This window comes from Schistocerca gregaria, chromosome X, assembly GCF_023897955.1.
Source record: "Schistocerca gregaria isolate iqSchGreg1 chromosome X, iqSchGreg1.2, whole genome shotgun sequence".
Taxonomy (NCBI): Eukaryota; Metazoa; Arthropoda; class Insecta; order Orthoptera; family Acrididae; genus Schistocerca; species Schistocerca gregaria.
In genome coordinates, this window is record NC_064931.1 from 664722141 (window position 1) to 664742114 (window position 19974).

The 19974-nt window shown below is 41.8% G+C and overlaps 1 protein-coding gene across 1 annotated transcript in view; it reads right to left on the reverse strand.

The window, feature by feature from the left end:
* The window catches only part of LOC126299099 (uncharacterized), a 136882-nt gene that overhangs the window by 66528 nt on the left and 50380 nt on the right, over nucleotides 1-19974 (reverse strand). The window lies entirely within an intron of this gene.

A 19974-nucleotide genomic window follows, 5' to 3' on the forward strand; every position in this document is an offset into this window, starting at 1 on the left:
CAACGACAAATCTGGGTACACGAATGGAAAAAAGACATTTTTTAAATGAATCCAGGTTCTGTTTACAGCATCATGATGGTCGCATCCGTGTTTGGCGACATCGCGGTGAACACAAATTGGAAGCGTGTATTCGTCATCGCCACACTGGCGTATCAAACGGCGTGATGGTATGGGGCGCCATTGGTTACACGTCTCGGTCACCTCTTGTTCGCATTGACGACACTTTGAACAGTGGACGTTACATTTCACATGTGTTACGACCTGTGGCTCTACCTGTCATTCGATCCCTGCGAAACCCTACATTTCAGCAGGATAATGCACGACCGCATGTTGCAGGTGTTGTACGGGCCTTTCTGGATACCGAAAATGTTCGACTGCTGCCCTGGCCAGCACATTCTCCAGATCTCTCTCCAATTGAAATCGTCTGGTCAATGGTGGCCGAGCAACTGGCTCGTCGCAATACGCCATTCACTACTCTTGATGAACTGTGATATCGTGTTGAAACTGCGTGGGAATCTGTACCTGTACACGCCGTCCAAGCTCTGTTTGAATCAACGCCCAGGCGTATCGAGGCCGTTATTATGGCCAGAGGTGGTTGTTCTGGGTACTGATTTCTCAGGATCTATGCACCCTTTGCGTGAAAATGTAATCACATGTCAGTTCTAGAATAATGTATTTGTCCAATGAATACCCGTTAATCATCTGCATTTCTTCTTGGTGTAGCAACTTTAATGGCTAGTAGTGTATAACCTATCCATTTTCTTTTTCAAGCTTTCTAACTAACCTGCCCGATTATTGGACCTGACATTCCATGCTCACTATACTTATTATTATAGTAATCATATTATTATATATAAATTGTTCACAATAATTTAATTAAATAATTCTTTCTTAACAAAGTTGTAACAGTTCATTTCAGTTGTTCCGTTCAGTGCAGTTTTCGCATTCAACGAAACAATTCACAGAATTAATAGAAGAAAAGAGTGCAGAGTTCCCGGCTAGAAGTGGGAAAACTAGTTTCAACTTGCTCACAACGGCGCGAAAACTTGTCAATAACGGCATCCGAGTTAAGTGAGTTAAGTGTTGTACATTAAAGCCTGAGCTAAGTGCAGCAAATGGTACCCACTGTGAATAACAATTGGTAGTGAAGTTTCATCAATTACACTTCATCCAAGACAGTTAGTCTGGAAGTGTCACCTGAAAATGTGGAACACTTAGCAGATGACCAGTCTGCCAAGACGGCTTGATTGCCGGTGAACAATCGACTGAGAAACTTAAATTGCAATTTCAGCTATATTTCCACATTATTTCTATCACATTATCAAGCTATGCTAATGTCTATTGGCTATAGTCGACTGGTGGGTGTATGTTCTCTCGGGAACGCCCTGTGAAACAATAAGAATACCGCAAGGTACTGTTCTGTTATGCTAAGTATTACTCTCACAAACTAAGTTGACACTCGGTGCGGTGGCTGACGGGAGCAACCGTAAAAGCATTTCCTACTCGGTCGCTCCGATCTGTCACCGCCCCGAGTGCCAATTTAGTTTGGGCGAATACTATGTGCACTGTTCACGTGTTTTTTAGCATCTTCAAGTAATTATTGATTGCGATCACAAATTTATCTAGAGGCAAGCAACAATGTTCAGACCATTTTAGCTCAGACACAAGCACATCTGAAATCCGGTAAAGCAGCAACGTATTTAGCTGAGACTTTCCAGTTAATCAGTTACAGGTATGAGGGGCACAGTGAAAGTAAAGCGGTTAACTTTACATTTATTTCAAGCGTTGCAGGTCATCTTAAACGACGTGGACGAGCTGTGATGCTGGATGAGGGTGTAAATACGCAAGGAATACGTATGCAGAGAAAATGTGAGGCTTTTTAAGTGGTAGAAAAATCATAGCACTCAATGTTGTATGATAACATTTTCTGTCTACAATTAAGCTTGTGATCTGGGTTGATAGGTATTCGGTTTTTCGACGAACTGCTCGGTATTTCTGTGCCGTGTTTGGCGTTCGGTAACGAAGTGTGAGTGGTCCGGTATTTTTAGAATTCCATTAATATTACTAAGTTAGTCAATAAAAATTTGGTGCGCTATTTTCAGCCGGCATGAGCTGCATTCATGACCCTGATTGATCGTCGTCTGTCTCTCTCTGCATTCGGTTGTCGCTGCCCACGCCGCCAGCCGAGGTCGCGCACCGGTTAATCAGTTGAATCTCAGAATAGAACGCAAATGCGTGTTGGCTTTTGTTTGCAGTATTTCCTACGCGTATCTAGCTTATTTTTGAATTAATACAACATTAATACCCTACTGATTTATTCAGTTAATAGTAGTGTATTGCAAGAATATTTTAGTCGAATATAAACCGTGCTTTATAGCCAACATTTTTTTGGGTATACCTACCTTGATTAAAACATGCTACTGTGATACATAATCTATTATTATTTTAATTGTTACAGAACTACTGGAAAGAATATTATGTACACATAAAACATAGATTCTTCAAAAAACATTGTTAATGTGCTTTTAAAAAAAAGAGACTACAAGATGAAAGATTCTCCAGTTGGATTAGTCATGCTGACGGCAAACACAAGGCCAGATATACCGTTTGTTCTTATAATTTTAGAGTAAGGTATGATGGGACGAAGCCTCTCTTTGAACACAGTAATCGCATGAAGATCATTTATCGCTGTGATCAAAAAATGTTTCAGGCAACATCAGTAAAGTACTCGTTACATCGTAGGGAGATTTTAAAGAGAAAATAACTTCAACTGAACTCACTAAAATCTGTCATGCGATAAAACATGGACACAGTCACAATTCCTTTTACAGTGGCAATAAAACAGATTCCGTACCCCGCAACGACTCTGAATTAGCTTCAAAGGTGCAGTTAGGTATAACAAATATGGAGGCTCTCATAAGTAATGTTATGACACCATCTTCTGTAGGAATTGTCGTAAAAAAAATAAAAGAGCAACACAGTCCATTTTCAATATATATTGGTGCTTCTAATAAAGGCAATAGAAAACTCTTCACACATGCAGAAACTTCTTTCGATACGACGACGGAATAGTAAATTACTTGCTAGATTTTTACAAAGAACCGGATGAGGCATCAGTCTACTATGAATGTGATTATCAAAGCATTAAAAAAAAAAGCTTCGTATGGAGCTTACTAATGTTGCTGTATGTAGTGTCAATTATGGCAGCACCTCGTCAGTGTTTCAGAAGTTAAAAAATCTGAACCCAAGTATCCTCAAAGCTAACTGTAATTGCCATGTCCTGCATAACTTAGTAAACACTGCGTGATATTATTACCTTTTGCTGTTGAAGGCATTGCGCTGAAGGTTTTTTGTGAACTTTCTGCCTTGCGTACTACTTAAACTAAGTTATTCTAAGAACAACACACACACACACACACACACACACACACACACACACACACACACACACACACACACACATGCCCGAGGGATTCGAACCTCCGGAGTGGGAGGGGCCGCGCAATCCGTGACATGGCGCCTCTAACTGCGCGACCACTCCGCGCGGTAACTTTTTCGATGTCCTCCGTCAGTCTCATCTTATGCGTATCCCACACCACTCAGCAATACTCCAGAAGAGGGTGGACAAGCGTAGTGTAAGTGGGCTCTTTAGCAGACCTGTTGCACTTTTCAAGTGTTCTGCCAAAAAATCTCAATCTTTGATTTGCTTTCCTCACAACATTAGCTACGTGATCTTTCCAGTTTAAATTATTTGTAACTGTAATCCCTAAGTACCGAGCTGAATTTGCAGCCTTTAGATTTGAGTAAATTGTCGTATAACGGGAATTTATCGGATTTCTTTTAGTGCTCATGGAGATGACTTCACACTTCTCATTATTTAGAGTCAAATGCCACTTTTCGCACCATACGTATGTCTTGTCTAAATCATTTTGCAATTTGTTTTTATCACCTGATGACCTTACAAGACGGTAAATGACAGCATCATCTGCAAACAATCTAAGAGGGCTGCTCAGATTGTCTCTTATGTCGTTTAAGTAGATCAGGAACAGCAGTGGGCCCACAACACTTCCTTGTGGAACAACAGATATAACTACTCTTTTACTCGATAACTTTCCGTCAGTTACTGATTGGCTACAGCTTATTCTACATTATTTTACACTTTAACATATTTAAATATTCAAAGCTTGACCACTTTCACGTTCTAAATAAAGTACCAATAATATCCATTACACAATAAACCTTCCCCCCGTGAACCATGGACCTTGCCGTTGGTGGGGAGGCTTGTGTGCCTCAGCGATACAGATGGCAGTACCATAGGTGCAACCACAACGGAGGGGTTTCTGTTGAGAGGCCAGACAAACATGTGGTTCCTGAAGAGGGGCAGCAGCCTTTTCAGTAGTTGCAGGGGCAACAGTCTGGATGATTGACTGATCTGGCCTTGCAACATTAACCAAATCGGCCTTGCTGTGCTGGTACTGCGAACGGCTGAAAGCAAGGGGAAACTACAGCCGTAATTTTTCCCGAGGACATGCAGCTTTACTGTATGATTAAATGATGATGGCGTCCTCTTGGGTAAAATATTCCGGAGGTAAAATAGTCCCCCATTCGGATCTCCGGGCGGGGACTACTCAGGAGGACGTCGTTATCAGGAGAAAGAAAACTGGCGTTCTACGGATCGGAGCGTGGAATGTCAGATCCCTTAATCGGGCAGGTAGGTTAGAAAATTTAAAAAGGGAAATGGATAGGTTAAAGTTAGATATAGTGGGAATTAGTGAAGTTCGGTGGCAGGAGGAACAAGACTTCTGGTCAGGTGATTACAGGGTTATAAACACAAAATCAAATAGGGGTAATAGAGGAGTAGGTTTAATAATGAATAAAAAAAATAGGAGTGGGGGTAAGTTACTACAACCAGCATAGTGAACGCATTATTGTGGCCAAGATAGACACAAGGCCCACGCCTACTACAGTAGTACAAGTTTATATGCCAACTAGCTCTGCAGAAGACGAAGAAATTGAAGAAATGTATGATGAGATAAAAGAAATTATTCAGGTAGTGAAGGGAGACGAAAATTTAATAGTCATGGCTGACTGGAATTCGTCAGTAGGAAAAGGGAGAGAAGGAAACATAGTAGGTGATTATGGATTGGGGCTAAGAAATGAAAGAGGAAGCCGTCTGGTAGAATTTTGTACAGAGCATAACTTAATCATAGCTAACACTTGGTTCAAGAATCATAAAAGAAGGTTGTATACATGAAAGAATCCTGGAGATACTAAAAGGTATCAGATAGATTATATAATGGTAAGACAGAGATTTAGGAACCAGGTTTTAAACTGTAAGACATTTCCAGGGGCAGATGCGGACTCTGATCACAATCTATTGGTTATGACCTGTAGATTAAAACTGAAGAAACTGCAAAACGGTGGGAATTTAAGGACATGGGCTCTGGATAAGATGAAAGAACCAGAGGTTGTACAGAGTTTTAAGGAGAGAATAATGCAACAATTGACAGAAATGGGGGAAAGAAACACAGTAGAAAAAGAATGGGTAGCTCTGAGGGATGAAGTAGTGAAGGCAGCAGAGGATAAAGTAGGTAAAAAGACAAGGGCTGCTAGAAATCCTTGGGTAACAGAAGAAATATTGAATTTAATTGATGAAAGGAGAAAATATAAAAATGCAGTAAATGAAGCAGGCAAAAAGGAATACAAACGTCTCAAAAATTAGATCGAAAGGAAGTGCAAAATGGCTAAGCAGGGATGGCTAGAGGACAAATATAAGGATGTAGAAGCGTATCTCACTAGGGGTAAGATAGATACTGCCTACAGGAAAATTAAAGAGACCTTTGGAGAGAAGAGAACCACGTGTATGAATATCAAAAGCTCAGATGGAAACCCAGTTCTAAGCAAAGAAGGGAAGGCAGAAAGGTGGACGGAGTATATAGAAGGTTTATACAAGGGCGATGTACTTGAGGACAATATTATGGAAATGGAAGAGGATGTAGATGAAGACGAAATGGGAGGTAAGATACTGCGTGAAGAGTTTGACAGAGCACTGAAAGACCTGAGTCGAAACAAGGCCTCCTGTTTGGTTCAAATGGCTCTGAGCGCTATGGGACTCAACTGCTGTGGTCATCAGTCCCCTAGAACTTAGAACTACTTAAACCTAACTAACCTAAGGACATCACACACATCCATGCCCGAGGCAGGATTCGAACCTGCGACCGTAGCAGTCGCACGGTTCCGGACTGCGCGCCTAGAACCGCGAGACCACCGCGGTCGGCAAGGCCTCCGGATTAGACAACATTCCATTAGAATTACTGACGGCCTTGGGAGAGCCAGTCATAACAAAACTCTACCAGCTGGTGAGCAAGATGTACGAGACAGGCAAAATAGCCTCAGACTTCAAGAAGAATATAATAATTCCAATCCCAAAGAAAGCAGGTGCTGACAGATGTGAAAATTACCGAACTATCAGCTTAATAAGTCACAGCTGCAAAATATTAACGCGAATTCTTTACAGACGAATGGAAAAACTGGTTGATGCGGACCTCGGGGAGGATCAGTTTGGATTCCGTAGAAGTGTTGGAACACGTGAGGCAATACTGACCTTACGAATTATTTTAGAAGAAAGATTAAGAAAAGGCAAACCTACGTTTCTAGCATTTGTAGACTTAGAGAAAGCCTTTGACAATGATGACTGGAATACTCTCTTTCAAATTATGAAGGTGGCAGGGGTAAAATACAGGGAGCAAAAGGCTATTTACAATTTGTACAGAAACCAGATGGCAGTCATAAGAGTCGAGGGGCATGAAAGGGAAGCAGTGGTTGGGAAAGGAGTGAGACAGGGTTGTAGCCTCTCCCCGATGTTATTCAATCTGTATATTGAGCGAGCAGTAAAGGAAACAAAAGAAAAATTCGGCGTAGATATTAAAATTCATGGAGAAGAAGTAAAAATTTTGAGGTTCGCCGATGACATTGTAATTCTGTCAGAGGCAGCAAAGGACTTGGAAGAGCAGTTGAACGGAATGGGCAGTGTCTTGAAAGGAGGATATAAGATGAACATCAACAAAAGCAAAACGAGGATAATGGAATGTAGTCAACTTAAATCAGGTGATGCTGAGGGAATTAGATTAGGAAATGAGACACTTAAAGTGGTAAAGGAGTTTTGCTATTTAGGAAGTAAAGTAACTGGTTATGGTCGAAGTAGAGAGGATATAAAATGTAGACTGGCAATGGCAAGGAAAGCGTTTCTGAAGAAGAGAAATTTGTTGACATCGAGTATAGATTTAAGTGTCAGGAAGTCATTCCTGAAAGTATTTGTATGGAGTGTAGCCATGTATGGAAGTGAAACATGGACGATAAATATTTCGGACAAGAAGAGAATAGAAGCTTTCGAAATGTGGTGCTACAGAAGAATGCTGAAGATAAGGTGTATAGATCACGTAACTAATGAGGAGGTATTGAATAGGATTGGGGAGAAGAGAAGTTTGTGGCACAACTTGACTAGAAGAAGGGATCGGTTGGTAGGACGTGTTTTGAGGCATCAAGGGATCACAAATTTAGCATTGGAGGGCAGCGTGGAGGGTAAAAATCGTAGAGGGAGACCAAGAGATGAATACACTAAGCAGATTCAGAAGGATTTAGGTTGCTGTAGGTAGTGGGAGATGAAGAAGCTTGCACAGGATAGAGTTGCATGGAGAGCTGCATCAAACCACTCTCAGGACTGAAGACAACAACAACAACATCATAATAAACGTTGAATTCTTTTACATAAAACCAATAGAATTTCCTTCTTAGATTTGAATGCCACTGCCAGCAGATTTGCACCAATGTGCTTTCTGATAAATAAATAAAGAACAAAAATAGCTATTATGCACTAAACTTTACAACAAATATTCTATAACCTAATGATTCAATAAGGTGTCATGCTGTCATCGTTCAATGTGTTTTGTGTGGAGAAAATGATGCTCTGATGCTTAATTGGAAATACTGATAATTTAAATTTACTATATCTTATAAGCAAATAAGGTTACAGAGTTGATATTTACAACGTTTGTCATTTTAATGATGCGCTTCTATATGAAATGTTGATAGTTACGATTGACCAAAGCGTTCAGATTTTAGCATTCAGGTCTTTGTTACAAAACTTTTTAATTTCACTTTGACAGTAAATCCTAAACTATTATAGATATGATCAACATTCAAGTTTTATTGGGATCACCATGGAAATTTGTGGAGGATGGCAGATGAAAATTACTGTGGCTTAATTCCCTGCATTACTACAGAATTAAATACTTTTTATAAATGTTTCCCTTTATAGCGGATCTTAGGACCACCATATTTAACACTGCCACGCCTCCTTGTTCACAAACGGCTTCTACTGGGTTTTCCTATGACGTAGGTTCTCGTCTGCCTCACTCTCACACTACAGCGCTTAGGCCTCAATAGACAATAGACGCCTGTGAGTTTGCACATCTCGTGGTAAATCTGCGCCCTTTGTGGCACGCGGTCCTGGACGACAGGGTTCGTTTCACAATTCCTGTAGGCTGACTCTTTCGGCCATATATTTAAATGAGAGCGCAATGCTCGTTAACTCACAATACTGTGAGGAGTCATTCCAGATGTGAAAAGACTGCTTTCAGATGGATGAAGACCACAAGGTTCAGCCAACTGCAGATGGTGGCTCATGTCAGTATCAACGATGTGTGTCGTTTTGGACTGGAAGAAATTTTCTCTGGTTTTCTGCGGCTGTCTGAAGTGGTAAAGACTTTCACTTTTGCTTTCGAGATGAAGGTTGAGCTCACCATCTGCAGCATCGTCGACAGAATCGAGTGTCGTCGTTTGGTATAGAGACGAGGCGTTTCTGCGACAGTGTAGGATACAGATTCCTCTACCTGCGCCATCTGGTGGCGGGTCTCCGGGTTCCGCATAATAGTTCAGGGGTCACTACACAAAGGAAGCGGGTGCACCCGTAGCGGGGGCTTTGTAGGGGGGACTGAGCTGTTTTTTAGGTTGAAGGGCCTCGGGAAACTACAGAAATGACGTCAATCTATGAAGGTGCAGGGCAAACACAAGAAGGTAGATATAGCAACAATCGGTATTGTAGTTGTAAACTGTTGTAGATGTGTTGGGGAAGAACCAGAGCTTCAAGTACTTATAGAAAGCAATGAAACTTAAATCGTTCTAGGAACAGAAAGCTGGCTAAAGCTGGAGCTTCAAGTACTTATAGAAAGCAATGAAACTTAAATCGTTCTAGGAACAGAAAGCTGGCTAAAGCTGGAAATAAGTTCAGTCGAATTTTCTACAAAGGACCTAACCGTGTTCATAAAGGATAGATTAAACACAGTTGGTGGTGAAGTGTTTATTGCTATCAAAAGTTGTTTACCTTGAAGTGAAGCAGAAATAGACAGTTCCTATGAATTAGTATGGGTAGAGGTTATACTTAATAACTGAAATAAATTAATAAATGATTCGTTTTACTGGCATCCTGAGACAGACAATACGGTTGTAGAACAGTTCAGGAAAAGCTTGAGTTTTTGAAAATAGGTACCCGACTCATACAATTATGATTTTTGGTGACTTCAATCAACCCTATATATGTTGACAAAAATACATGTTTCAAGTCGGCGGTAGGCATAAAACGTCGTCCGAAATCGTATTGAATGCTTTCTCACAAGATTATTAGTGTAAGAGCCCACTCGAAACGTAAACCGTTGCAAAAACATACTTGACCTGCTAGAAACAAATAATCCTGAGCGAACAAGGAACATCATGACGGATACAGGGATTAGTGACCATAAGGCCGTTGTTGCTAAACTAAAAATCCAAACCCACCAAAAATAAAGGCAAAGTGCACCTTAAAAAAAAAGAACAGATAAAAATTGGCTGGAAAAACCAAAGGGAACAGTTCGGATTGAGACTCGAAAGCGGACAGTCGGTCTTTAGGCAGCTAGGAAGTGAAACGACTTAGAACATTTCGCGTTGTGTGGTATCATGGGACTTAGTCTCTGAGCGGTGAGCAGCTGCGCGCCTGGTGTGAACTCTTAACATTTAACGAGGTGGACTTGTAATTCGCGATGAGATTGTGAGTGATCGAACTGTTCCAAATGGATATGCGCTCGAGTGTAATAGTAATTCTAAATACGACCACTTTCGCCAGTAGTTTGCTTTCTGAATAAACATTATTCCAACCAAACCGCAACTGTGTGGCCTACATCATTTATGGGTCGTTAATTCAGTTCCCGATATTATTATTACTGTTATTATATGTTACGTTAACTTCGTATTTTGCAGACTTGCTATCAGCCAGACAATTTAACCATAGGGTAACAAGTGTCCAATTTAGGGAGTGTAATGCGACACGTGCGGTTCAACCCCTAGACGAGTTTGAGCCAAGACATTTCGAAGAGGAGGAACCGCATGTGATCCAAGACATCTTTGGGATCTTAACTCGCAATTGGGGGCTCGTCCGGGATAGGAACTTGAAATTGTTAGTTGAGGGACAAGAATTTTGCAAACTGTTTGAACAGGATTGGATTTAGGGAAGTGTTAGTTGCTGAATACTAACTCTGGAAAGTTTAGAATTGGATTTGAATTCTGAAAAGTGTTTCTAAAAGTATTATCTGAACTCCTGTAGGCAGGACCTCCCGCTAAAGTTAAATGTGAGATCGGTTCAGGACTGAATATTAGGTTTCTTTAATAGTCGTGAAATTAAAATTGTAATTCTCACATTTAACGACATTCTGTGACTTAGGTCCCAAGTCTGTGGCAGTTGAGGAAGTTCGCATGGGGGCTCTGAGCTACTAATTTTGCAACAGTTGTGTGCACTGAGTTTTAGCAGTGGTTAGGAGTGATAAAAAAGTAGCGCGGAAGAATAGGCGACATCGAAAGCACGTAGTTCCAGCCAGCAGCGGCATCTTCAACGGTGATTCATCGCGCAGCGGCGGTTACAGTACCACAGTAGAGGCTACGAGATCTTCAGCGTCGGCTTCAACTGCAACATCGGCAGCAATACCATGGCAGAAGGATCCAGCACGACAAAGCTAAGTAGCTGCGCTCATAGCGAGATTATGTACTGTTCTGTAATTCAATAACAGGCGTCGCTAATATTAAGCAGTCGGCCAGTTTGTGTGGATCTGAAGATACTAGCGAGCCGCTTAGTCCGAAGTCGGAGCGGGAGAGCTTGATCGGCGGTGAATTTAATAGAGCAAATAATCTGAAATCAGGCAATAGTCCTTGGCAGCCATATCTCTAAGGGGGCCTGATTACGCGCCTATCATTGGGTCTCCCAGCTACCAGTAAGCCCATCCTCTGTGAATGCTCAGATCTTATGGACCGAGAGGCTTCCTTTGAGCCAGTGCGAGCGACTGTATCTGCGATAGGGAGTTAGTCAGCCATAGGCAGCAATCAACAACTGTTCGTGATACAATCTGGGGAGGCCTTCTGATCAATCCTCTTTTGTTGCCTGCACACCTTGGAACGACCTCCCACTTGACCACGAGTGTGGGGTCAACCTCAGTGCGGGCAGAATCCGGGGCGGCCACAGTGGCACACCGGTCGGGGACACATGGGGTGTTCTGGACGTCCCTCGGACCTCCACATCCGGTCCCCCGCAGTGATGCCCATTGGCAGCAGCCTCAAGCTGTGTGATCGAAACCAACACCGCGTGGAGCTGTGAGCGAAGGGTCACAAACTCGGCCCACATATGAAGAAAGCAATCACAGTGTCTGTCTATGCCAAAGATAGCGGAAATGCACTCTAGCCAGTTAATAAACGCGGAACTGTGCTTGATAAACAAACAAATATGCACGAAGTTAACGAGTTTAAATTAAAGAACAAAGAGGCAACTTAAGATAAGTAGCTTCTTATGAGAAGCTGTGTCAGACTCACAGAAAATGACGATGCCCGCTTATGTGCGGATGCAGCAGTGGAAAACTAGCACTTGATAAACTTGGGGCTGTAGTTTTGGATCGCAGAAACCCCTCTCCTTGTATGACAGGAGCGGTAACATACTGGTATTAGCCCAATAGGGCTATGTGCCCAATCATTGTAAGTAACAGATAATAGTACGGTCTTCGGTTAGAAATCACTGTAATATGAAGTAGAAATATTATCATTCAGTAGTAGTAGTAGTAGTAGTAGTAGTAGTAGTAGTAGTAGTATAGGATGCATTAATGTATTATAAGAAATAGACTGAACTGTACATTTAATATATATAAAAAAACTCCATATACACATTTTGAACTTAGGGGCCTCTGGCGCTCCCCTCAGCCTGGCGCGGCCCTGGGTACACTTTTAGGAATATGAATAACAAGTATTCGTATCTTTGCCTGAGCTCCGCGCAAACACAAGGTCTGGACATGCGTTATATCAATCTGAAGAACAAATGACAACAGACAAAGCATAAATAACTTTACAAGATGGAGCGAAACACTTCTGTCGATCAACATAAGTCATACAATTTAAGTCGAAATGACTTTAAGCCTTGAAGCATCGATGCACTTGGATTTCTCGCTCTCGTGTTCTATGTGGTCTTGATCATTCACAAGTGACACATGTATGTAGTTCGATTTAACGACTTTAGAATACAAAAAATATGTTGTTGGATAACAGTGTAATTTATAACCAATGGAAAACAACAAAAATGAACAAAGTAAATCATCTTTGTGCACTATATTTACAGCCTATTCCAGCCTGCAGCTCATCATGTCTGGTAACGTGAAATCTAATAGAAGACGAATGGTCAAAAAATCCGGATACTTCATTAAAACGCCGCTAGAATATGGGTATCAAAGAAAATACCAGCGCGACTTACATATCAACGAAGTTTGTACACCCAATCGATCAATAATATATTTGCCACATAGCTTAACGTCTTGAAAATCCATCAGTCATTAATAAGTGTACACTGTAAAATGTGCAAGACAATGAAAGAAGAGATAAATGTGAAGCCATACCCCGTTCAAAGACATGGATGGTCATCATGTAACATCTCAACATGTCATCTGCAATTGTTCTCCCCCTCCCTAAATTAATAATTAATAATAATTAATGTCACAATTATTGTGATACAAGGTGTTGAACTACACTCGAAAAGAGTGTTAACATTGTGCAAACTCTGGCAATAGACTTTTAGCAATATATATTCGACAAGTGAAAATGAGGTACAGGACAGGTGAAAAAGCCCGATAGGAAAGTTAAACGACTGTTACCAGTTCGAGAAATGATGCGAGAAAGTCACCCAACTGATAGAATCCGCCAGACAAGTAAGCTCGATGAGTGGCAGAGGAGAGGAACGGCAATCACTCGTCCGTTGCTGAGAAGGACTGCAAGTTTCCGCAAGGTCCTGTGCCCTCTTCTAGGTCCGACCTACCCCACGGCTTTCATAAAGACGTCAGCTAATCATCTAGCTCCTGAATAATTCAGTGTCTATCTTTGTGAATAAGAGAGTAATTTTACAGCTCATACCTAGGGCTAGATTATGCCTGAAAACTAAATTTGTACTCTGGCGTCTTCCAGCAGCAGCTTAAAATGGCCTGTTCTCCCAGGTAGGAACTCATTACCACATCGAGCCTATAAGAATGTACACCAATAATTCATTGTTCCTCTTCTTCACGTAGTTTAAGAAGAAACGTCTCTTAATTTATGATTTTTACTGGTCGTTGAACTCCGTGTATTAGATTACTTTAAGAAATACAGCAATCAGCCACTTTTTATATATTTTTATTTATCCCAGTATACGTTTCGGAATTTTGCCTATCTTCAGGTGGTGTGATATATACTTAAATCTTTCTTAGAACAGAATTAATATATCGTTTGCATTTTCGTTGCAGCGACTGCCCGATACAAAATAGCAATTTGTTTAGCTTTTGCGCAGTTTATTACTTATTAAATGCACTTTCTTTCTATTCTGCTTGTTGTCGCATTTATAAGCGTACTAAAAAGACTTTCTTTGTTTGATACACAAAGCAGCACGACATTCGCCATATTGCTGACTGAAGTGTTCGTTTACGTAAATTACGTGCAAAGTCAAAGTTACTCTTCGCTTATAGGTTATGAAAGGACTGTTGAAGTCAGGTGAGGGTGTACAATAAATATTGTTTCCCTTAAAACTTAATTTAAGGTTAAATTAAACGTCGACACCCAGTTTAATCATCAGTGCTTTGGACTTGTAAGCGAAATGTAACTTTGACTTTAAACGCAAACAAACATGTCACTCTACAACATGATAATGGTTCAAATGGCTCTGAGCACTATGGGACATAACATCTGAGATCATCAGTCCCCTAGAACTTAGAACTACTTAAACGTAACTAACCTAAGGCCATCACACACATCCATGCCCGAGGCAGGATTCGAACCTGCTACTTTTGTGCATCAGGCATAGAAAAAATGTGGAGGAGGAGACTAGTGTTTAACGTCCCGTCGACAACTAGGTCATTAGAGACAGAGCACAAGCTCGGGTGAGCGAAGGGCGGGGAAGGAAATCGGCCGTGCCCTTTCAAAGGAACCATCCCGGCATTTGCCTGAAGCGATTTAGGGAAATCACGGAAAACCTAAATCAGGATGGCTGGAGACGGGATTGAACCGCCGTCCTCCCGAATGCGAGTCCAGTGTGCTAACCACTGCGCCACCTCGCTCGGTGAAAAAATGTGACATCACACTTATAAACGTGGAAAATTAGGAACCACAACAAGCAGAATAGAAAGTATGTGAGTTTAGAAAGTTACAAATTGTGAATATAAAAGTCATGAAGTGTCGTAGTTAAGTAAATTGTTATTTTACACAGTGAATCTGCAACATTCAAAATGCAGTCGATGTGTTAGTGATGTGATAGCGAAGATTTAAATATGTATTACGCCAGTTAAAGATGGCCGAAAGCTCGAAATGTACTTTGCGATAAAACAAATTATGTAAGAAGTAGGTGGATGCTGCTTATCTCAAAGTAATAGAAATGTTCGTTGTAGCCGTCCAAGTACTGCGTACACTAATTACGCCACCATCGGTGAAGGAAACATTTTTAGCGGACACAGGTCACATCTCTACACTCTCATACTCGTTAAAAAGCTTTTGGAAGAGCCGTCAGCCTACATTTCAATCGAGAGACAATGTAAAATAGCTACAATATATTCCTCTAATTTTCAGAAAATCCCAAATATTATCCAATGTAACAGAAGATAAAACATTGCTTGCCCTTCCACTTAGTCATCTGCTGATGTTCCATAATACTACACTGAAACTCTGTGGAAAAAAAAGCTAATGGATGATATTCAAAAGGTACGAGACTCAGATTCGATACTAATCAAGTACTGCAGCTATCCAGCAATTATGTCCTTTTCGGCTATGACTTCTCCACCCCATTATGAGCACTATCGTCTTACACAGGTCTCCCGCCGAAACGTCTCGTGGTCTGTTGCTATACTCAACATAGCTTTCCAGGTGTCCCTTACTCCTTAACCGTTGCGAAAAGAATCGCAACTGCATCGCTCTCCCTTTACGCAACTTGAGTCGTACGTCCTCTGGTCTCTCTAGATTTTGGACCATGACTACAGCCTTTAAATACTGCACAATTGCAGAAACACTATCGTACCTGATCCACAGGGTGCCCAGGAAACTCACAGCTTCACTCCGTGGCAACCGGCACTCCATTACCAGCCAACCCCAGTTTAAAACTGAGCTACGTTGGATTAGCTTCTGGCTCAGTCAGAGATATTCTCATTACTCTTAGCTACTGTTTACCACTTGCCACCATCTGTAGTATACCACAGCCTGTCAGGACATCAAATGCTATTATTTTATGTTGTAATGTTCCCCTTGTAATGGTACAACTGCTGAAAAATGAGCCAAACCAGAAGTTCTTCGAAGAGAACTTTACGAGCACTAGGGTCCTAGCGGAAACCAGCCTCGTATTAATCAGGAAAGTCCAGGCTCATCAGCTAAGTGCTGTCGACAATGCGACCATTCTAATTAGAAGCGGCTCTCCCACGTCTTCATCAAATATAGCAGGTGCCATTACTTTTCAGTGACACAAAATTTCCACCCACCTGTGGCTCTCTTTCGTGTCGGCGTTTGTATACACTTGTTCTCACTATATTCTAAAGTGGCTAGTCGGCAAGAAAACAGCACGAAATTGTGATAAGTACACCGAAGTCTGTCAGAAGAGATAATACTCTAAGAAATGTGTGAACAATAATTTCGTTTTTGTTTAAATTTTTGCAGTGTCTGTATCAGTAGCCACAGCGTCTCAGCAAACCGTGGTTTTCCGCTGGTAAGTTGTCATCGACTATTACCATTATAGCTATTTTTCGTATGTGAAACATATCCTTTCCACCACTCTTACATATTGGTTTTCTGTCTTCCATTAGTTTTGTTTATGCTGTAAGCTCTGCTGCTGCTACGGAGAGATGACTGTTATATTTCTTCCCTTATTGGTTTAGTTCTGGAAGAAAGTGAATTTACAAATTAAATTACCCAGTAATTTCCCTGAATAATCACTCGATAACTTTCTTTAACAACTAACTAGCTTGTACATTATCGTTTAGCTTCAATGCCCTAAGGTAAGACGTGTTTTTTTGACTAAAATGTAATTCAGGTCCACTTGTTATGAATACAAGTATTTTTTTATTTCTGAAGATGTTTCAGCACATTTGAGCCATCATCAGTGGGTATTTCCTTCAGGTCTTTAGTCTGCAAAATTCAAACATGTTTTAATTTATAGGTATTGGAACGAAAAGTAGGCCTAAAATGTTTCATTCACGTTGCGATTATTGCCTTATTCTCTGGACTGTTAGATTTTATAGGGCTTTCTTTACATTATTATGTAGCTTACCATCTCAAACGAAATGATGTATTGTGAGGTTAAATCGCGAGTTAGCAAATCACTTTACCATTGTATAGCGAGAAAATATTTCGTGAGAATATTTTTGTGCTACCTGTCCTCTTCAGCAAAGCCATTTGTTGCAGAAATGCATGAAGAAACAGGGTACACGTTTTTAATTAATGACACTAGAAGCTGAGGTTACAAACTTCAACAGACACATTGTTTTTGTGGTGTTCCTTTTGTGTGCTTGATTCCTGTCGATACTCATCTGTTTTCAAATTTTTTTCTGGAACCTAATTTGAATTTTGTTTGTCTATCTTTAACGCTCTCAGTGGTATGGTGAAACAACTGTAGTGTTTCATAGCAATACCCGATAAAAACTGAAAAACGTAAAGGCATATTCACTAAACGTCACACAAAGAGAATGGTACAGGAAAATCTAAGAGCACCAACCCTAGAGTCCTTCCCGAGACTAATATACTATTCCTGTAAGACTTGTAGTATTTTTTCTGTGTACGATATAGTGTTATATACTTCTCATGTATGATTAGATTGCTATACATTCTTAAATGAGAACGTTTTTGGTGAGTAATTAAATAGCTAATTGCAAAAGTTTAACTATCAGCATTGTTCTTAGAGCTGTTAATGGTCTAGACTATAATGCGACTGAAAAACGTGTACGAATGATTAATACCTGTAGAAATGGTCAAGTATTATCGGTTTGAAAGTCATTGTTTATTCTTCCAGCGAAGCAAGAGAGTCGGGCATGAGGCGTTGAACTGTACAGTATGTTTGTGATGAAAGTGGCATTGTGCTAGCGCTCGTTGCCAGCCGTGCTGAAACTTCGAGGGGACACAGTGATTCGAGGCATGCGTTAAATAGCTCTTTGGTCGGAGAACGAGAATCGGAGATTTATATGAGTAGATGTACGCTCACAATCGCATTGACTACAACTTCATCACTGCAATGTTCCACTTATGCGCCGACTTTGTACTGTTCATAGCATGGGGACTAAATTTACATTGTAAACTTTGTGACTAATTTCGTTTACAAAAAATTGAAAAATATTATATGAACTATCAATTAAAAGAAGTAAAACGTGTCAACCCAAACTGATTTACCCAGTGTAGCAAACAGTTCGTCTGGCCTGATAAACTACTTTCATGACATCTGCTAGAAAATACACTCCTGGAAATGGAAAAAAGAACACATTGACACCGGTGTGTCAGACCCACCATACTTGCTCCGGACACTGCGAGAGGGCTGTACAAGCAATGATCACATGCACGGCACAGCGGACACACCAGGAACCGCGGTGTTGGCCGTCGAATGGCGCTAGCTGCGCAGCATTTGTGCACCGCCGCCGTCAGTGTCAGCCAGTTTGCCGTGGCATACGGAGCTCCATCGCATTCTTTAACACTGGTAGCATGCCGCGACAGCATGGACGTGAACCGTACGTGCAGTTGACGGACTTTGAGCGAGGGCGTATAGTGGGCATGCGGGAGGCCGGGTGGACGTACCGCCGAATTGCTCAACACGTGGGGCGTGAGGTCTCCACAGTACATCGATGTTGTCGCCAGTGGTCGGCGGAAGGTGCACGTGCCCATCGACCTGGGACCGGACCGCAGCGACGCACGGATGCACGCCAAGACCGTAGGATCCTACGCAGTGCCGTAGGGGACCGCACTGCCACTTCCCAGCAAATTAGGGACACTGTTGATCCTGGGGTATTAGGCAGTCTTCCGCTCACGCCCCAACATCGTGCAGCCCGCCTCCAGTGGTGTCGCGACAGGCGTGAATGGAGGGACGAATGGAGACGTGTCGTCTTCAGCGATGAGAGTCGCTTCTGCCTTGGTGGCAATGATGGTCGTATGCGTGTTTGGCGCCGTGCAGGTGAGCGCCACAATCAGGACTGCATACGACCGAGGCACACAGGGCCAACACCCGGTATCATGGTGTGGGGAGCGATCTCCTACACTGGCCGTACACCTCTGGTGATCGTCAAGGGGACACTGAATAGTGCACGGTACATCCAAACCGTCATCGAACCCATCCTACCATTCCTAGACCGGCAAGGGAACTTGCTGTTCCAACAGGACAATGCACGTTCGCATGTATCCCGTGCCACCCAACGTGCTCTATAAGGTTTAAGTCAACTACCCTGGCCAGCAAGATCTCCGGATCTGTCCCCCATTGAGCATGTTTGGGACTGGATGAAGCGTCGTCTCACGCGGTCTGCACGTCAAGCACGAACGCTGGTCCAACTGAGGCGCCAGGTGGAAATGGCATGGCAAGCCGTTCCACACGACTACATCCAGCATCTCTACGATCGTCTCCATGGGAGAATAGCAGCCTGCATTGCTGCGAAAGGTGGATATACACTGTACTAGTGCCGACATTGTACATGCTCTGTTGCCTGTGTCTATGTGCCTGTGGTTCTGTCAGTTTGATCATGTGATGTATCTGACCCCAGGAATGTGTCAATAAAGTTTCCCCTTCCTGGGACAATGAATTCACGGTGTTCTTATTTCAATTTCCAGGAGTGTAATATTAGATCCAACTTTTGTATAAGAAATAATTAAAGTCACTGACGACATTTATAAAATCTATAAAAGTATTTTGTGCTGCATTTCTCTGAACAGTTATTCAGATAGGAGTGGAAACAGCGGGAATTCAGCAACGCTACCAACCAACTTCAAGGTCCCCCATACAATGTCACTGGAGATGTATAAAGCTCGTGTCACTGCAGTCACCTATGCCCACCACTCATCTGCGGTCTCTGAGCCACCAGATGGACTCGGCACTCGTAGTCTGTACATTGTAGTAGGTTTATCATCAAGATTGGTCACCAAGGTTCAGGCACCTCCAGTCAGAAAAAACACAACTGAATGTAATAACCCTTTCCTGTAACTCTTTGCTCTCCCTCATTGTCGATTATTATCATTATTATTCATAATTTACACGTGTTTTCTTCTATTATAATTTTTTTCTTCCTCAGTGCAATGGCACCATGATACATTGGTGCAGAAATCAACAGACACACTACCTGATATATTGGAGCAAGGCACACGATTGTTTCCAGACAGTACGTTTCCACGATATCCCCCGATATCCAATGTCTGCATCTCGACTTGTCAAGCTGCAGCTAAGGGGAATCA